Genomic DNA, 18,371 nt, shown 5'->3' on the forward strand with positions numbered 1-18,371 from the left:
TAATAGTACCGAATACCCGAGTATTACGGTATACTCGGTGCGAGTCCAAATACTTCCATCCTCGCTCATCCCTAGCTTTTAAGTGTTTTCACATTTGGGCTCCTCCCTGCATTGTATGTTATTGTTGTGATGCTCATGTTTTGTTGATAAACCTTTAAAAAACAGAAACAAATTTGCAGAATAAGAAACCGACGAATAATAAACCAACTTCAGCCTCAGAACTTTCAGGACATTGCTTTTTATTGTGAAAAACCATATATATATACACAGCGAGGCGGCTCTCCCGCCTGGTACGATACGACGGGCGGCTCTCCCGCCTGGTACGACGGGCGGCTCTCCCGCCTGGTACGACGGGCGGCTCACCCGCCTGGTACGATACGACGGGCGGCTCTCCCGCCTGGTTCGACGGACGGCTCTCCCGCCTGGTACGATACGACGGGCGGCTCTCCCGCCTGGTTCGACGGGCAGCTCTCCCGCCTGGTTCGACGGGCGGCTCTCCCGCCTGGTTCGACGCGGCGGCATTCCCGCCTGGTTCGACGCGGCGGCTCTCCCGCCTGGTTCGACGCGGCGGCTCTCCCGCCTGGTACGACGGGCGGCTCTCCCGCCTGGTACGACGGGCGGCTCTCCCGCCTGGTACGATACGACGGGCGGCTCTCCCGCCTGGTACGACGGGCGGCTCTCCCGCCTGGTACGATACGACGGGCGGCTCTCCCGCCTGGTTCGACGGGCGGCTCTCCCGCCTGGTACGACGGGCGGCTCTCCCGCCTGGTACGATACGACGTGCGGCTCCTCCAGCTGGTGATGCGGCGGCTGCTCCTTCGCCTTGTGAGGCGGCGGTTGTTCCACATAGTGACGCAGCCATCTGGTGGGCGTGGCCTCTTAGAGGGCGTGGACCGCCCTATACAAGTGTCAGAATGAGGCCACGCCCACTGCCCAGGTCCTGGCCGGGAGCATGTATACATACACTCCGGCCTCGGCTTCTCAGGAACCGGCCAATCACATAGAGTGACTGCATGGTGCTTATTTTAGGAAGACCTGGAAAACGGAGAAGTTGCGACTTGTCCGAGCTGTTCGTTACTTATGAGAGTTATCTATGACAACAAGGTGAGTTCGGCCACTTTCTGCAGGGTAGAGGCTAATTCCAGTCGGCTAAAGGACCTCTGCTGACGTCATGCCCATGTGACCAGAAGGGGCGGTGCCTCTTCCTCCATAGAGCACAGCGCAGCACAGCAGACACAGGAAGCTGCAGATGTCATGGCGGGATTTGGAGTGTTATGGGGTCACAGATCAGGTTAGTGGATGTTCATACACGAGCTGGGAGTCTGCCTGAGGAGAAGGAGGATGATGTTGCTTGCATGGGGCTGCATGTGCATGCTGGAGGGGGGTCTGCCTGGGGAGAAGGGGGTGATGTTGCTTGCATGGGGCTGCATGTGCATGCTGGAGGGGGGTCTGCCTGGGGAGAAGGGGGTGATGTTGCTTGCATGGGGCTGCATGTGCATGCTGGAGGGGGGTCTGCCTGGGGAGAAGGGGGTGATGTTGCTTGCATGGGGCTGCATGTGCATGCTGGAGGGGGGTCTGCCTGGGGAGAAGGGGGTGATGTTGCTTGCATGGGGCTGCATGTGCATGCTGGAGGGGGGTCTGCCTGGGGAGAAGGGGGTGATGTTGCTTGCATGGGGCTGCATGTGCATGCTGGAGGGGGGTCTGCCTGGGGAGAAGGGGGTGATGTTGCTTGCATGGGGCTGCATGTGCATGCTGGAGGGGGGTCTGCCTGGGGAGAAGGGGGTGATGTTGCTTGCATGGGGCTGCATGTGCATGCTGGAGGGGGGGTCTGCCTGGGGAGAAGGGGTTGATGTTGCTTGCAAGGGGCTGCATGTGCATGCTGGAGGGGGGGTCTGCCTGGGGAGAAGGGGGTGATGTTGCTTGCATGGGGCTGCATGTGCATGCTGGAGGGGGGGTCTGCCTGGGGAGAAGGGGGTGATGTTGCTTGCATGGGGCTGCAAGTGCATGCTGGAGGGGGGTCTGCCTGGGGAGAAGGGGGTGATGTTGCTTGCATGGGGCTGCATGTGCATGCTGGAGGGGGGTCTGCCTGGGGAGAAGGGGGTGATGTTGCTTTCATGGGGCTGCATGTGCATGCTGGAGGGGGGGGTCTGCCTGGGGAGAATGGGGTGATGTTGCTTTCATGGGGCTGCATGTGCATGCTGGAGGGGGGGGGTCTGCCTGGGGAAAAGGGGGTGATGTTGCTTGCAAGGGGCTGCATGTGCATGCTGGAGGGGGGGTCTGCCTGGGGATAAGGGGGTGATGTTGCTTGCATGGGGCTGCATGTGCATGCTGGAGGGGGGTCTGCCTGGGGAGAAGGGGGTGATGTTGCTTGCATGGGGCTGCATGTGCATGCTGGAGGGGCGTCTGCCTGGGGAGAAGGGGGTGATGTTGCTTGCATGGGGCTGCATGTGCATGCTGGAGGGGGGTCTGCCTGGGGAGAAGGGGGTGATGCTTGCATGGGGCTGCATGTGCATGCTGGAGGGGGGGTCTGCCTGGGAAGAAGGGGGTGATGTTGCTTGCATGGGGCTGCATGTGCATGCTGGAGGGGGGGTCTGCCTGGGGAGAAGGGGGTGATGTTGCTTGCATGGGGCTGCATGTGCATGCTGGAGGGGGGTCTGCCTGGGGAGAAGGGGGTGATGTTGCTTGCAAGGGGCTGCATGTGCATGCTGGAGGGGGGGGTCTTCCTGGGGAGAAGGGGGTGATGTTGCTTGCAAGGGGCTGCATGTGCATGCTGGAGGGGGGGTCTGCCTGGGGAGAAGGGGGTGATGTTGCTTGCAAGGGGCTGCATGTGCATGCTGGAGGGGGGGGGGGGGGTCTGCCTGGGGAGAAGGGGGTGATGTTGCTTGCAAGGGGCTGCATGTGCATGCTGGAGGGGGGGGGTCTGCCTGGGGAGAAGGGGGTGATGTTGCTTGCAAGGGGCTGCATGTGCATGCTGGAGGGGGGGGTCTGCCTGGGGAGAAGGGGGTGATGTTAATTTCATGGGGTTGCGTGCTGGGGGTCTGCTTGGGGAAGAAGCAGGCCCTGTTACTTGCATGGGGCTACATGCTGGGGGTGTGTATGAGAAAGGAGGGGGTTATTTGTGTGGAGCTGGGGGTCTTCGTGGGGAAGGAGGGGGTCCATTTACTTTCTTTGGGGTCTGCTTGGGGAAGGAGGGGGTGTTGTTACTTGTGTGGGGCTGCAAGCTGGGGTCTGTTTGGGGAAGGAGGAGGACCTGTTACTTCCATGAGGATGGATGCTGGGCTCTGCGGTGCATGGGGCTGTGTTGGGGGTCTGCGTGGGGAAATAGGGGGTCCTGTTATTTGCATGGGGCTGCGTGCTGGGGGTCTGTGTGGGGAAGGAGAGGGTCCTGTTACTTGCATGAGGCTGGGGGTCTGCGTGTGCTTCTTGCTTGGGGCTGCATGCTGGGTGGTCTGCATGGGGAAGGAGGAGGTGCTGTTACTTGCGTTGGTCTGTATGCTGGAGGTCCTGTGTCTCCCAACCCTTTTTCTTTCCCCACGGCTTTTGACCCTTTTCTGTGTTATGGGACCCACCCAGATTCCCTTCCCTCTGAACCATTGTCTTTTTTTTTTTTTTTTCTAGGCTCTGCTCAACCTCCACTGGCTCCTGATCCCATGTTGCTGGGTAGTCTTGCAAAATAATGGTTTTATCGCAAATAGATTACAAATTTTGTTCTGCCTACAGGGTGCCATGATACTCCAGCCTGGGGTCAGTGGATGACAGAGGTTGGCCTTATGTCCCCTCAAGCAGTTTTCACCGTGTTTATTTTCCTGGACTCCTGCCGGTGTTGCCATTGCTGCGGCCTCTCTTGCTGCAGCGTTTCTCCTATCCTTGCAGTATTCCTTTCCTCCTCGTCACACATCCAGATAGAAGCTCTAGGTGCCTTCTGTCACCATTGCCATTTGGGAACACTGTGTGGCTTCTGCACCTTTGCTCCTCCTGGGCCTATTTTCATTTTTTCCAGGCACCCCATCATCGTGCTGGGAGCCCCGCAGCCAGCCTCTGTGGTAACTTCAGCTTGGGGGGGAAATCTCTCCTTCATGGAGATCTGGATGGCTACCGTGCCTTGGGGTCTTGGGTACAAAAGGTTTTTGCTTGCATTGGCCCTAATGTACAAAATGGCTTTATTCTATGCATTTTATTGTTCTACATTTGTATGTATAAATATATTTATACCTGTCTCCTTTTTGTTATAATTTGTGTTGTAATAAAACTGTGTGAGAACTATGGGCTGAATTCACATTTCTATAATTATAAATCTTGGTGTTAGATTAGTGAAGAGTAACTGCAGGTGAATCTGTATCGGGCGTGTTCACACATTGGGATTTGTTGAGGAAATGATCTGTAGCAAAGTCCTCACATGTAGACCCGCGCTAAATCCTTCAGATCTCACTGACAATGTCTTTTGTCTTCAGCAGCCACTTTTAAAAAAATTAAATACTCTCTTATGGGACTTGGATTTCCATGTGACCCCTACAGCCTGATTAGTTGTCTAGGGCAAATAATGGGGCAATATGTAAAGGGAAGTACAGCACTCCTAGTGTGTGTTAGGTGCACGGATTCCACCCCTGTCCTATTCCTTAGAATACAAAAAATGTGGAATCCGGTACTCTTGAAGTTTCTTTTAGAAGTAAAGTATAGTGTATGAAAAATGATGTATATATACTGTATGTGTACAGTGTATGAAAAATGACATTTTGGTCTGTGACCTTCCTCAGAACATACACTAGTGATATATAGATAGATATAGTCACATCTATTTTCACCTATATAAAGTCCTCATAGGATAATCCCAGGGTAGTGAAAGGGTTTATGCTTACCCATATGTGGCTGAATTCAGGATTGTGGTTCAGGTAGAGTAGTGCTGCTGTGGCAATAATTGCAGCCAAGTAAAGGGCCTGTCACACTAAGCGATATCGCTAGGAATATCGCTATAACGTCACTGGTTTTTGTGACATGGCAGCGATATTGCTAGCGATATCGCTATGTCTGATACCTCCGACTGGCTCCCCCGCTGATTATTGCTGATCGCGCAGGAAGGTCCTGGACCGTTTCTCGTCGGTATCTTCCTGCTGAGGTTCCTGTGGCGCCGAAAAGCGACGTGTGGACGCGGGCGGGAGGACGTCAGGATCGCCTCGTCTGACAGGTAAGTAGCGACCCCCGACCGCTGCTATGTCGCTGGTGAGATCTGCCTGTGTGGCAGCTCACTAGCGACCACTTAGCGTTGCACCAGCGATCCTGACCGCATCATATCGCTGGTCGGGATCGCTGGTGCATCGATAAGTGTGACAGTACCTTAAGATCCACCTACTTGACCCGTCTCCAGATATGGGTTAGTGATGGCAGCATTGAGCTGTGACCTCAGTCGCAACGTCTGCCTGCTTTGATTCCACATTTTTTTTCATCCCATATGGGGCAAAACATTTTTGACAGATGTTTTTTTTTTCTGTAAAGAAGCATACAGGAGTGAGTGTGCCCTCTATTACAGAGCAGGTGTCGAGCTCCACTGGTGGCAGCTTATCTTCAGAGCGAACAAGAGGAATTCCAACAAGCCGGATCCTTCTCTCCCCTGACATCAATTATCAAGGGAGAGGCGGGAAGCCCCAATACACGTCAGATTGTTGGCTGATCCTGCCGACTTTAGCTTTGTGTATGTAAGCCTTAGGCCGGTTTCACACGTCAGTGGCTCCGGTATGTGTAGTGACAGTTTCCTTACGTACCGGAGACACTGACACATGTAGACACATTAAAATAAATGGGTCTATGCACATGTCAGTGTGTTTTCACGGACACACGGTACATGAGAAAAACACGGAGACATGTCAGTGTGAGTGTATGATCACAAATGCTGAACACATGCACACGGATGGCCGCTGGGGAATAAGCGCTGCTGTAAGCACTATTCCGCTGGTGCCGAACGCAGCTGACATTCTCTCCTGCTCTCCTTCTGTCGGCAACAGCGAGCAGGAGAAGAATGAATGAAAACCCGTCGTGGGGTCCCCCTCATTTTGTGAACCAATCAGATGAAACTTACAGCTGGGGGCTGCAGCCCTCAGCTGTCAGCTTCACCAAGGTTGGTTCTCAAGAATAGAGTGGTCCCCACGCTGTTTTTTTTAATTAGGTAAATAAAAAAAAAAGTGGGGGTCCCCCCTATTTTTGACAACCACCTGGCTAAAGCTGACAGCTGAGGGCTGATATTCTCAGGCTGGTAAGGGGCTATTGATCTTGGTCCCCCCCCCCCCAGCCTAAAAGCAGCAACCCCCAGCTGCCCAGGAAAGGCGCATCTGTTAGATGTGCCTTTTTTGGAGCTTTGCCCGGTTCTTCCCACTTGCCCTGTAGTGGTGTAGCAAGGGGTTAATGCCACCTTTCTATTGTATGGTGACATTAAGCCCGGGTTAGTAATAGAGAGGTGTCAGACACCTATCCATTACTAATCCTACTGTAATTAAAAAGTTAAAACACACAATTAGAACAAAGTATTTTAATGAAATAATACACTGCCCACATTGTTTAATTCTTTATTACACTCCTAATTCCATTGCGGGAGTGGAGACACTGCTCTTTATCGTTGGAAGGGTTGTCAAAAAAGGACGGTAACACGATCTCCTGATTTAAATTCTGACTAGAGGCTTCCTTCGGTATGAATGCAGGGTATAATGTTAAGATTATACTATCTTACCTGACCTGGAGATACGGGTCTCTGGTGGATAGGGCCTGGATCTCGCCTACCCTCTTGGCCGTGGTAATGGCCACAAGAAATGCCGTTTTCCAGGTGCGATTCGAGATAGGCATATCTTTATTGGGGACATATGGATCCTTACACGGAGACCTGAGGACCAGATTTAGGTCCCAAGGTGGGGTGAACTGCCTGATTGTAGGGCACAGCCTTTGTGTTGCTTGTATAAATCTTACTATCCGTGGATGAGACGCCAGAGGGTAGTCAAAGAAAGAGCTCAGGATTGGAATTTGAACCTTCAAGGTGCTAGGCCTAATGCCCTTATTGAACCCTGCTTGAAGGATGTCTAGGACCCTATGGATAAACATGCAAAACAAGCCACGGAGACACCCACCATCACGTTTCTCAACGCAAGCAATGACTAGCCAGGTCTTTCCCCGGGAAGGAACAACCACGGGAAGGGCTGTCTCCAAAGAAGGAAACCACCTATTCCAAAACATGGTATCCATCCGCAGACAGCTGTGTTTTTTTTTTTTGTTTTTGTTTTTTTTTTTTAAACCGTTCAGGTTAGTTATAAACAACTCAATATAAGCTCATCAACTTAAACGTCGTTGTTTCAACGCTCATCATCATGGTTCATATTTATTTTAGTATAACAAACCAAGGGTATACACAAAGACATCCTCAACATCAATAAACATCACTAAAATTCACTGATATTTGATCAGGTGCTGCCATTTTTTAAATTTCCAGACACCCTCTGCATCAGAACCACCACCGCCTTCGATGTCTAATTTATAAATCAAGTATAATCTAGAAAGGATCAGCCCGACACACTTATTCACAGATACATGCTTCTCTTTGAAAATTCCTAAATTCCTCACATCCCATAAACTCTGCATCACACAAGTCATAATTAACCATAGGATTCTATTTTTCACAGGAACACATGCACCAAATCCAAACATCGCAACACGCCAATCAATAAAACGCACACCCGCTGACTCCTTACACAACCCACCTACACACTTCCACACACTACACGTGTAATCACAGTCCCACATAGTATGCCACACAGTCTCACATCCACCACATCCTTCCCTCGGGCACACATCAGTTCTGGTCAGACCTCGTCTCTTCTGAACCTGTCGCACAGGCAAAATATTGTGCAAGGACATCCATACAATATCCTTTTGTCTATTAGACATCCCGTGCGTTCCCAAACTCTTCCATGCAACCGAAACTTAATTCCCTCTCAACCCCACAATATTACATTCCACATCATTCTTACGTAATATTTTCATCACATTCTTAGCCATTCTAAAATCATTCATCGGCACACTCATCAAATCATGCTTCCTCACAAACTTCTCAATCACCTCATACCAGACCGGACACTGGAAAGCAACAGGCACTCTAGCATCCCTCTTTCTCCAACATAAGCCATATAACATCCAACCAGCAGAATAACTTGTCATATACGCTCCCTTATTTCCTTTATTCAGAAAAATAACAACAGTTTTGATATACTGAAGCCCCAGAAAAATCTCAATGTTTGGAAATGCCATGCCACCATGGTGACACGCCTTGAAAAGACTCTCTCTCTTAAGTTTCTCTATTTTACTGCTCCAGAAAAAAGTAAAAACATACTTTTCCACTCTTTTTATTTTCCTACATGATGGTGGAAAAACTGTTGCAATAAAAAGCAAAATCGGAAGAATCACCGCTTTTATGACCAAAATCTTACCACTCAAGGTCAAGTATCTCAGTCGCCAAAAATTTAACTTGCGCTCTATGCGCAATCCACACTCCTCCCAGCTCTCCTTACCTTCCAAGTCCTTATTAAATAATACTCCCAGCACTTTGATAGCACCCTCCTCACACGTTACCCCCTCCATTTTAATCCTGTCATCCCAAAACATTTAAAACTGCATTTATTCCAATTCACTCTAAAGCCAGATGCACCACAGAAAAACTCCAGAAGCAACTTAACCCTACTCATAGACGCAACACTTTCACTCACAGCCACAACATCATCCATATATCCAAGAACTTTCACATGCTTCCCACCACTCCCAGGTACCAGTAAACCTCGCATCATTTTATCACGTCTCACCAAGCACAACAGAGGTTCAATCACACATACAAACAAGACAGGGGACATGGGAAACCCCTGCCTTACACCAGACTTAATATTCACTTTCTCACTCAACTACCCATTAACAAGAAACTCACTTGACACACAATCATGCAAAGACATTATCCCATTCACAGATTTTTGAGGAAATCCCATTCTATCCAGAACTTTAAACAAAAACACATGCGAGACCCTATTATTATTTATTTATTTATATAGCACCATTGATTCCATGGTGCTGTACATGAGAAGGGGTTACATACAAATTACAGATGATATCACTTACAGTAAACAAACTAACAATGACAGACTGATACAGAGTGGAGAGAGGACCCTGCCCTTTCGGCTTACATGCTACAGGATGGTGTGGAAGGAGACAGTAGGTTGGTGGGTTGCAGCAGTTCCAGTGTTGGTTGAGGTGGTATCACCGGTAGTGGTGAGAGAGAAGGAGGTAGCGGGGTCATTGCAGGCTGTAGGCTTTCTTGAAGAGGTGGGTTTTCAGGTTCCGTCTGAAGGATCGAAATGTGGTTGATAGTCGGACTTGGGGCAAAGAATTCCAGAGAATAGGGGCTATTCGGGAGAACTCTTGGAGGCGGTTGGGTGAGGAGCGAATAAGTGTGGAGGAGAGAAGGAGGTCTTGGGAGGACCGGAGATTACGTGAGGGAAGGTATCGGGAGATTAGTTCAGAGACATATAGGGGAGACAGGTTATAGATGGCCTTGTAGGTCAGAATTAGTAATTTGAACTGGATACGCTTAGGGAATGGGAGCCAGTGAAGAGATTTGCAGAGGCGAGAAGCGGAGGAGTAGCGAGGAGAGAGATGAATTAGTCGGGCGGCAGAGTTAAGGATGGACTGGAGAGGTGCGAGGGTGTTAGCAGGGAGACAACAGAAAAGGATGTTGCAGTAGTCGAGGCGGGAGATGATGAGGGCATGCACAAGCATTTTAGTAGATTGAGGGTTGAGGAAAGGACTGATTCTGGAAATATTTTTGAGCTGGAGGCGACAGGAGGTAGAAAGAGCTTGGATGTGCGGTTTGAAGGACAGGGCAGAGTGAAAGGTTACTCCGAGGCAGCGGACTTCTGGTACTGGGGAAAGTGTGATGTCATTAATTGTTATAGCTAGGTCGGGTAAAGAAGATCTGTGAGATGGAGGAAAGATGATGAGTTCAGATTTGTCTACATTGAGTCTGAGGAAGCGAGAGGAGAAGAAGGAGGATATGGCTGATAGACACTCTGGGATTCTGGACAGCAGAGAGGTGACGTCGGGGCCAGAGAGGTAGATCTGACTGTCATCAGCATAAAGGTGGTAGTGGAATCCGTGGGACTTTATGAGTTGCCCCAGACCAAGTGTATAGATTGAGAAGAGTAGGGGTCCTAAAACAGAGCCTTGGGGGACTCCAACAGAGAGAGGGTGGGATGAGGAGGTGGTGTGGGAGTGGGAGACGCTGAATGTGCGGTTGGAAAGGTATGAGGAGATCCAGGATAGGGCAAGGCCTTTGATGCCGAAGGAGGAGAGGATCTGTAGTAGGAGGCAGTGGTCAACTGTGTCAAATGCAGCGGACAGGTCTAGAAGCAGGAGTATAGAGTATTGTCCATTTGATTTGGCTGTAAGTAGGTCGTTAGTAATTTTGGTCAGGGCTGTCTCAGTGGTGTGATGGGGGCGGAAACCAGATTGTAGATTGTCAAAGAGCGAGCTAGATGATAGGTGGGAGGAAAGTTCAGCGTGGACATGCTGTTCCAGGAGTTTGGAAGCGAATGGGAGCAACAATATTGGGTGATAGCTGGACATAGCGGTTGGGTCGAGGGTTGGCTTTTTAAGGATAGGAGTGATTGTGGCATGCTTGAAAGCAGAAGGGAAGGTACCGGACGTTAGTGATAGGTTGAAGAGGTGGGTTAGGGATGGGATAAGTGTGGTGGTGAAGTTGGGGAGGAGGTGGGATAGGATCGGGTCAAGTGCACAGGTCGTGAGGTGCGATTTGGAGAAGAGGCGATTAAGTTCCCCTTCAGTGATGTTGGAGAGTGAGGTTATGGGGTTTGGGCATTGGTCTGGTATACAAAGGGGTTGTGGTGGTTGAGTGATGATAAATACTTGCCTTGTTTGGTCAATCTTGTTTTTGAAGTATGTGGCAAAGTCCTCGGCAGAGATGAGGGAGGTTGGAGGAGGCAGTGGTGGGCGGAGGAGGGAGTTAAAAGTTTTGAATAGCTGTTTGGGGTTGTAGGATAGGGAAGATACGAGGGTTGTGAAGTAGGCCTGTTTAGCAGAGGTGAGGGCAGATTTGAAATCGAGTGTTGCCTGTTTGAATGTGGTGAAGTCATCTTGCGAATTTGTTTTCTTCCAGCGCCGTTCTGCAATCCTGGACACTTGCCGGAGCTTTTTAGTGGTGTTATTGTGCCAGGGTTGTCTGTTGATACGTCGCATTCTGCCATGAACGAGAGGGGCAACCGTGTCAATAGCTGATGCGAGAGTGGCATTGTAGAAAGCAGTGGCACTGTCTGTGTCATGGAGTGAGGATATGGATGCCAGTGGTAGAATAGAATCAGAGAGCGTGTGGGTGTCTAGGTGTGCAAGGTTTCTGTGGGGATGTGCATGTTGCTGGACATGGATGCCAGATGAGGAGGACAGGGATGAGAAAGTGAGTAGATGATGGTCAGACAGAGGGAGAGGGGAATTGGTGAAGTTAGAAAGAGCAGAGACGGGTGAAGACCAGGTCTAATGTGTGTCCATCTGTGTGGGTGGCTGAGGAGGACCACTGAGTAAGTCCAAAGGATGAAGTAAGGGACAGGAGTTTGGAGGCTGCTGACTGAAGGGTATCAGTGGGGATGTTGAAGTCACCCATGATGATAGTGGGGGTGTCAGTTGAAAGAAAATGAAGAAGCCAGGTAGAGAATTGGTCAATGAAGGCAGTGGTTGGGCCTGGAGGTCAGTATATGATGGCCACTTGGAGGTTGGAGGGAGAGTAGATGCGGACAGACTGGACTTCAAAAGAGGTGAGGATTAGGGAGGGAAGAGGTAGGATTGGGTTGAAGGTGCTGTTGGAAGAAATGAGAAGACCCACTCCTCCACCGTGTCTGTTGCCAGGGCAAGGAGTGTGGGTAAAGTGGAGGCCGCCGTAACACAGCGCAGCAGGGGAGGCGGTGTCAGAGGGTGTCAGCCATGTTTCTGTGAGGCCGAGGAAGGCAAGATTGTGAGAGAGAAAGAGGTCATGAATCACATGGAGCTTATTGCATATGGAGCGGGCATTCCAAAGTGCACCCGAGAGAGGGAGCAGGGGGTTGGGTGTCAATGGCACAGGTTTTAAGTTGGAAAGGTTGTGGTAGTTCTTATTAAAAAGGGAGTGGTAGGAAGGGGAAGTAGTGGGGGGTGAGAGCTGTGGGGGTCCAGGATTGGGAGATATGTTGCCTGCAGTGAGGAGAAGCAGAGAAAGGGAGAGCAGATGGGAGAAGGAGAGTGGGCAGCTTGCTTTATGTTTCATTTGGACAGATTTGAGGTTGAGGAGCAGTTCAGCAGAGGAGGTCAGGTGGGGAGGAAAGAGGGAAGGGGAGATGATTATTTGGTTAGAGGGTGCTGGGGTTTGGGGATAGCGAAGGAGAGTGAGGACTAAAGGAGCAAACACTGTGAGGGCATATGTAAACATGGTGAAGAAATAGGATAGGTTGAGAGAAGCTAGGTCCAAGTAATAAGAAGGGCTTACTCAGCAGACATACCCAAAAGAGACAGGTAGATAGTGTGGGGTCCTGACTCCTGCCGAGACTAACTGCCGTAGTAATAACTGCATTTTCGAGATACTTTTGCTGCCGTAATACTTATGCTGCAGGGAGACACACGTGCCCCCCTAGAAGGCATCTGAATATATAAGACTGAGTAGTGGATCAGGTGAGAGGGATTGTGGGAACTGATTTGGGATAAATTACCAATTGCCTAGCACACCAGGGGATGTTAGACAATCAAAGGCACAGGGCCTGGCTACATCCATATGCTAGTAACACCTTACACCTGATAACATCTCTACTGGCCCCAAGATGGCTCTTCAGCAGTAAGTATTGAGTTCAATGCAACAAATGAATTTAGCAAACATTCAGTAGGCACTGTTATATACCATTAAATGAAAGGTTGCACTAGATGACAGCAAGCAGGGATTGTAGCAGAAGAGATTGTACCATTAAATGAAAGGTTGCACTAGATGACAGCAAGCAGGGATTGTAGCAGAAGAGATTGACCCTATCAAACGCTTTCTCAAAATCAATTGACAAAACCATAAACTTCTGTTACCTTCCCATGCAGTCTCCAATCAAATCCCTTATAACAATAAGTTATCACTCATACTTCTTCCAGGCACAGCACACACTTGATCCTCATCCATAACACTACCAATCACCTCACGCATACGATTCGCCAACAATTTACTATAGAATTTGTAATCTGCGTTCAGCAATGTTATAGGTCTCCAATTCTCTAAACACTTTCTCTCACCTTTCTTATGCACAAGCACAACCACCCCCTCTTTCATTGATTCACACAACTTACCACTCTCCCACATATACTTACATATCTCAACATCCCCATTAACAGCCCTAATTCCACATCTGCATCCCAGCTTCTATCACTAACCACCTCTCTAGGCCTCTCACAGCTTTCAACCTCTGAGACACATAAGGACGGTAACACCCTTGATCTGGTCTTCTGCCGGCTCTGTTCAATCTCCCACCTAAACAACTCACCGCTTCCACTCTCTGACCACAACATTCTCTCCTTCACGCTCACAAATCCTCGCCCACCCCAGCTCATTCCTACCTACCACACAGTCAGAAATCTACAAGCTATTAACCCTCAGACACTTTCAGATTCCCTAGACTCATCTCTGTCCCCAATCTCCTCTCTTTCCTGTCCTAATCTGGCTGTTCATCACTACAATGACACTCTTAGAAGCACCCTTGACCAAGTAGCTCCCCTCACCCTCAGAACCTCCAAACACAGAGTAAAAGAGCCCTGGCTCACATCGCAAACTCAACTTCTCCAGCGATGCTCCAGGAGTGCTGAACGCCTATGGAGAAAAACCCACACACCAGAAGACTTCATCCACTTCAAATTTATGTTAAGAACCTATAACGCTGCCCTTCACCTTGCCAAACAGACCTACTTCACCACCCTGATCTCCTCACTAGCCAACAACCCCAAGAAACTTTTTGACACTTTTCACTCCCTCCTCAGGCCAAAAGCACAAGCCCCTATCACAGACATTTGTGCTGATGACCTGGCCTCCCACTTTACAGAAAAAATAGATAATATCCGTCAAGAAATCTGCTCCCAACCACCAAGTGCTGTGACTCCCATCCCTTCCTACATCTCCCCTGGCTCACTCTCCACATTTGATCCCATAACAGAAGAAGAAGTCTCCAGACTCCTCTCTTCTTCTCGTCCGACTACATGCACTACCGACCCCATTCCCTCACATCTCCTCCAGTCTCTCTCTCCAGTCGTCACAACCCACCTAACTACAATCTTTAATCTCTCCCTCTCCTCAGGCATTTTCCCATCCTCCTTCAAACACGCCATCGTTACTCCACTACTAAAGAAACCTGCTCTCGACCCATCCTGCACAAACAACTACAGACCAGTCTCCAATCTCCCCTTCATCTCTAAACTTTTGGAACGCCTAGTTTACTCCCGCCTTACCCGTTACCTCTCCATTCACTCCCTTCTAGACCCTTCACAGTCCGGCTTCCGCCCCCTACATTCGACTGAAACTGCACTCATCAAAGTGACCAATGACCTTCTGACAGCAAAACGTAACGGTGACCACTCTCTGCTCATTCTTCTTGACCTATCTGCAGCTTTTGATACTGTTGACCACCATCTCCTACTCTCTAGGCTCCAGTCACTAGGCATTAAGGACACTGCACTCTCCTGGTTCTCTTCCTATCTCTCTGACCGCTCCTTCAGTGTTTTGTTCTCTGGCTCCACGTCATCTCCTCTTCCTCTTGCTGTCGGGGTACCTCAGGGCTCAGTCCTTGGCCCCCTTCTTTTCTCTCTCTACACGGCCCCAATTGGACAGACCATCAGCAGATTTGGCTTTCAGTACCATCTTTATGCTGATGACACACAACTATACACGTCTTCCCCCGACCTTACCCCCGCTGTACTACAGAACGCCAGTGACTGTCTGTCCGCAGTCTCCAATATCATGTCCGCTCTCTATCTGAAACTCAACCTCTCCAAAACTGAACTTCTTCTGCTCCCGCCGTCTACTAACCTCCCTAAATCTGACATTTCCTTCTCCATGGGTGGTACCACAATAACACCCCGGCAGCAGGTGCGCTGTCTGGGTGTTATGTTTGACACCAATCTCTCCTTTACATCCCATATACAATCCCTTGCCCGCTCTTGCCGCTTACACCTAAAGAACATCTCTAGAATCCGCCCTTTTCTCACTATGGAAACAAAAAAAACCCTCACTGTTGCATTGATCCACTCTCGCCTGGATTACTGCAACGCTCTATTAATTGGCCTCCCCGTCACTCGACTATCCCCTCTCCAGTCCATACTCAATGCAGCAGCCAGGATCGTCCATCTGGGTAATCGGTACTCGGACGCGTCCGCTCTTCGCCAGTCCTTACATTGGCTGCCCATTCATTATAGGATCCAATTCAAAGTACTTGTTCTCACCCACAAAGCTCTCCACAGTGCGGCACCCCCTTACATCTCTTCTATCATTTCTGTCTATCGGCCTAGCCGATCGCTGCGCTCTGCAAACGACTTTCGACTAACCTCTGCACTAATCTGTACCTCCCACTCCCGACTCCAAGACTTCTCCCGTGCTGCTCCTATCCTCTGGAATGCTCTACCCCAAGAAATCAGGACTATCCACAATTTGCATAGTTTTAGGCGCTCCCTCAAAACACACCTGTTCAGAGCGGCCTATCACATTCACTAATCAAAGTCATTCTCTGTGTAAGTGTGCGTGCGTAGCCCATTCACTATCTCCATCCATCCTTCACTCCTGCAAGATGGCTGGACCTTCATTGTAAATACACCATTGTAAATACACACCTGTACTCTGTATCTCCCTCACCTCATTGTAGATTGTACGCTCTCACGAGCAGGGTCGTCTTATTTCGTCTTATTTTGCTTTAATTATTGCATTGTTAGCGTTGTTACTTATGACTTGTGTTTTGAAACTGTTAAACTGTAAAGCGCTGCGGAATATGTTGGCGCTATATAAATAAAGATTATTATTATTATTATTATCTCAGTCAAATCAGCACCCAGAAAATCCCACACCTTCACATAGAATTCTACCGGCAATCTGTCTTTACCTGGTGTCTTATTCTTTTTAGCACTCTTCATCACATTTTCTACTTCTTCCATAATTGCGTCCTTATTCAAAATATCACATTCTCCACTATGCAACTTGTTCTCTAACCCATTCAGCACTTCTGAAACAAGACCAGAATCAATCCATTTTTTATCATATAACTTACTATAGAACCTATTCACCTCCTTTATCACATTCTCACCTGACACACACAAACCATTCCTATCCAGGATTTTATCCATATCAGCCTTTCTCCCATTCATTTTCTTAAAAAAGAACCGCGTACTCTTTTCATCTTTCTCAAGATGTTCTATTTTGGTGCGATAGATGATTTCTTTCCCTTTTTCATCCATAACACGCTTTAATTCACTCTTTGTCTCAGCCAGCAGATCAGACACATCCATCCCACTTTCTCCACACTTCCTTAACCAGTCTAAGCGCCTGTTTAAATCATTAAATCTACTCCGATAAATAGCAGCTTTTTTATAGCCCCACTTTTTGAAGAATTTTTTGCAACACACTTTAACCCAATCCCACGACTCCAGTACACACACAAAATCCCTCTTACCTACTCTCCACTCTTTATACTTTATTTTTAATTCATTCATCACATCCTCATCTTCTAACAATCTTACATTCAGCTTCCAAACCCCACCCCCATACACACGGTCATCAATCGCACTCAAACACTCATGATCAGAAAAAGGTACAGCATTTTGTTCAAAATTCATACACAACATATTTTTGGAAAACAACATTTTATCTATCCTGGATGCATTACCACCCCTATCAGCATGGTACGTTGGCGGTGGTGGGATGCCAAATTTCAGAGCAGCAGCATCTAGAAGGGAAAAATCAGAAATAAGATTGGATAACTTTTTACCAGTTATGTCACAATTCCCTTCTGTGGTGCAATTAAAGTCTCCAACTAAAACTGTAGGCATTTTGCCCGGAAGAAACAAACTTAATTTTTCCAAAAGAGCCAGACTCTCCTTTTTCCTGTTGTGTCCTGATGGACAGTACACATTAATAATTCTAGCCCGCCACCCCCTATAACTAACATGTGCAATTATACATCTACCCACCTCTACCACCGTGTAGCTATCTAAACTAATCTCCCTGTTACCCATTAATATCCCTACACCATCATTCCTATTAACACATGAGCCAGACCATACATGCTGTCCGAAAGGCCAGTCCTTATCGCTTGGTGCGCCCACAGTCCCACATTCCTGAAGACAAAAGATGTGAGCATTCATCTGTTTAATATAATCTAGAACGATTGCCCTCCTGAATTTGGATCTAATTTGCCTGACATTCAGGGACGCCATGCTCCAACCAGCTTGGGGAGCCATAACATGACTGTTATTTACATGACGACAAACACGCCACTTCCTCTTCAGCCGTTTTCGTCTTCCATTTGGAACTGCAACTCCTTGAATCTGTTTACGTCTGCGGGAATGCCTAAAAAAGCATTTATGTCAGGAGAGAATACATTCTGAGGGTAACTACGTTCACTTACCGGACTTAAACCAACTTCACCGGGGTCTGCCCAATCCGTTTTGGGCTTATTACTGGAATTTCCAGACTCCTCGTCCTCAGAGGACCTCGCAAGAGTGAAGTCACCTTGATCTCCACAACTGGCCAACTCCTCCTCAGTAGCAAACCAAGATACACTGGGGGTATTGCCAAGAGTACCTTCCAACTCCCCCTGCCCACAGACATCAGACTGATGTGGGAGCTCACATTCAACATCAGTAGCTTCCAAAACTGCCACCTCTGGGCAGGGAGACTCTGTTTGGGGCAGGGCCTTCTCATGTGCATCCATGATTTCAGGTTCCTCAATAAGTTCCAGGTCGGAAACCTGTGGAATGTCAACAACAACAGCAGGGGGTGCAGCTGCCCCACCTGAGACCTCAGCATAAGACCTAGGACTGATCCTGGCCTTACAGTCTCCAATGAAGGAAACCACCTATGCCAAAACATGGTATCCATCCACAGACAGCTGTTTCGGGGTATTGCCCCTCATCAGTGTGGAGTAGGAAACTGGCTAATAGGAGCAATGCCTACTCCACACTGATGAGGGGCAATTCCCCTAAACAGCTGTCTGTGGATGGATACCATGTTTTGGCATAGGTGGTTTCCTTCATTGGAGAATGCCCTTCCCGTGGTTGTTCCTTCCCGCGGAAAGACCTGGCTAGTCATTGCT

At 48.9% G+C, this 18,371-nt stretch overlaps 1 long non-coding RNA gene across 1 annotated transcript; it reads left to right on the plus strand.

The window, feature by feature from the left end:
• The first annotated feature begins 946 nt into the window (after positions 1-946).
• LOC141101458 (uncharacterized) lies at positions 947-4,263 on the plus strand. Its single transcript, XR_012234980.1, has 2 exons — positions 947-1,291; positions 3,619-4,263. It is a non-coding gene; the product is annotated as an uncharacterized lncRNA (long non-coding RNA).
• Positions 4,264-18,371: the final 14,108 nt, after the last annotated feature.

This window comes from Dendrobates tinctorius, unplaced genomic scaffold (assembly GCF_039654945.1).
Source record: "Dendrobates tinctorius isolate UK_male_01 unplaced genomic scaffold, ASM3965494v1 ptg000117l, whole genome shotgun sequence".
Taxonomy (NCBI): Eukaryota; Metazoa; Chordata; class Amphibia; order Anura; family Dendrobatidae; genus Dendrobates; species Dendrobates tinctorius.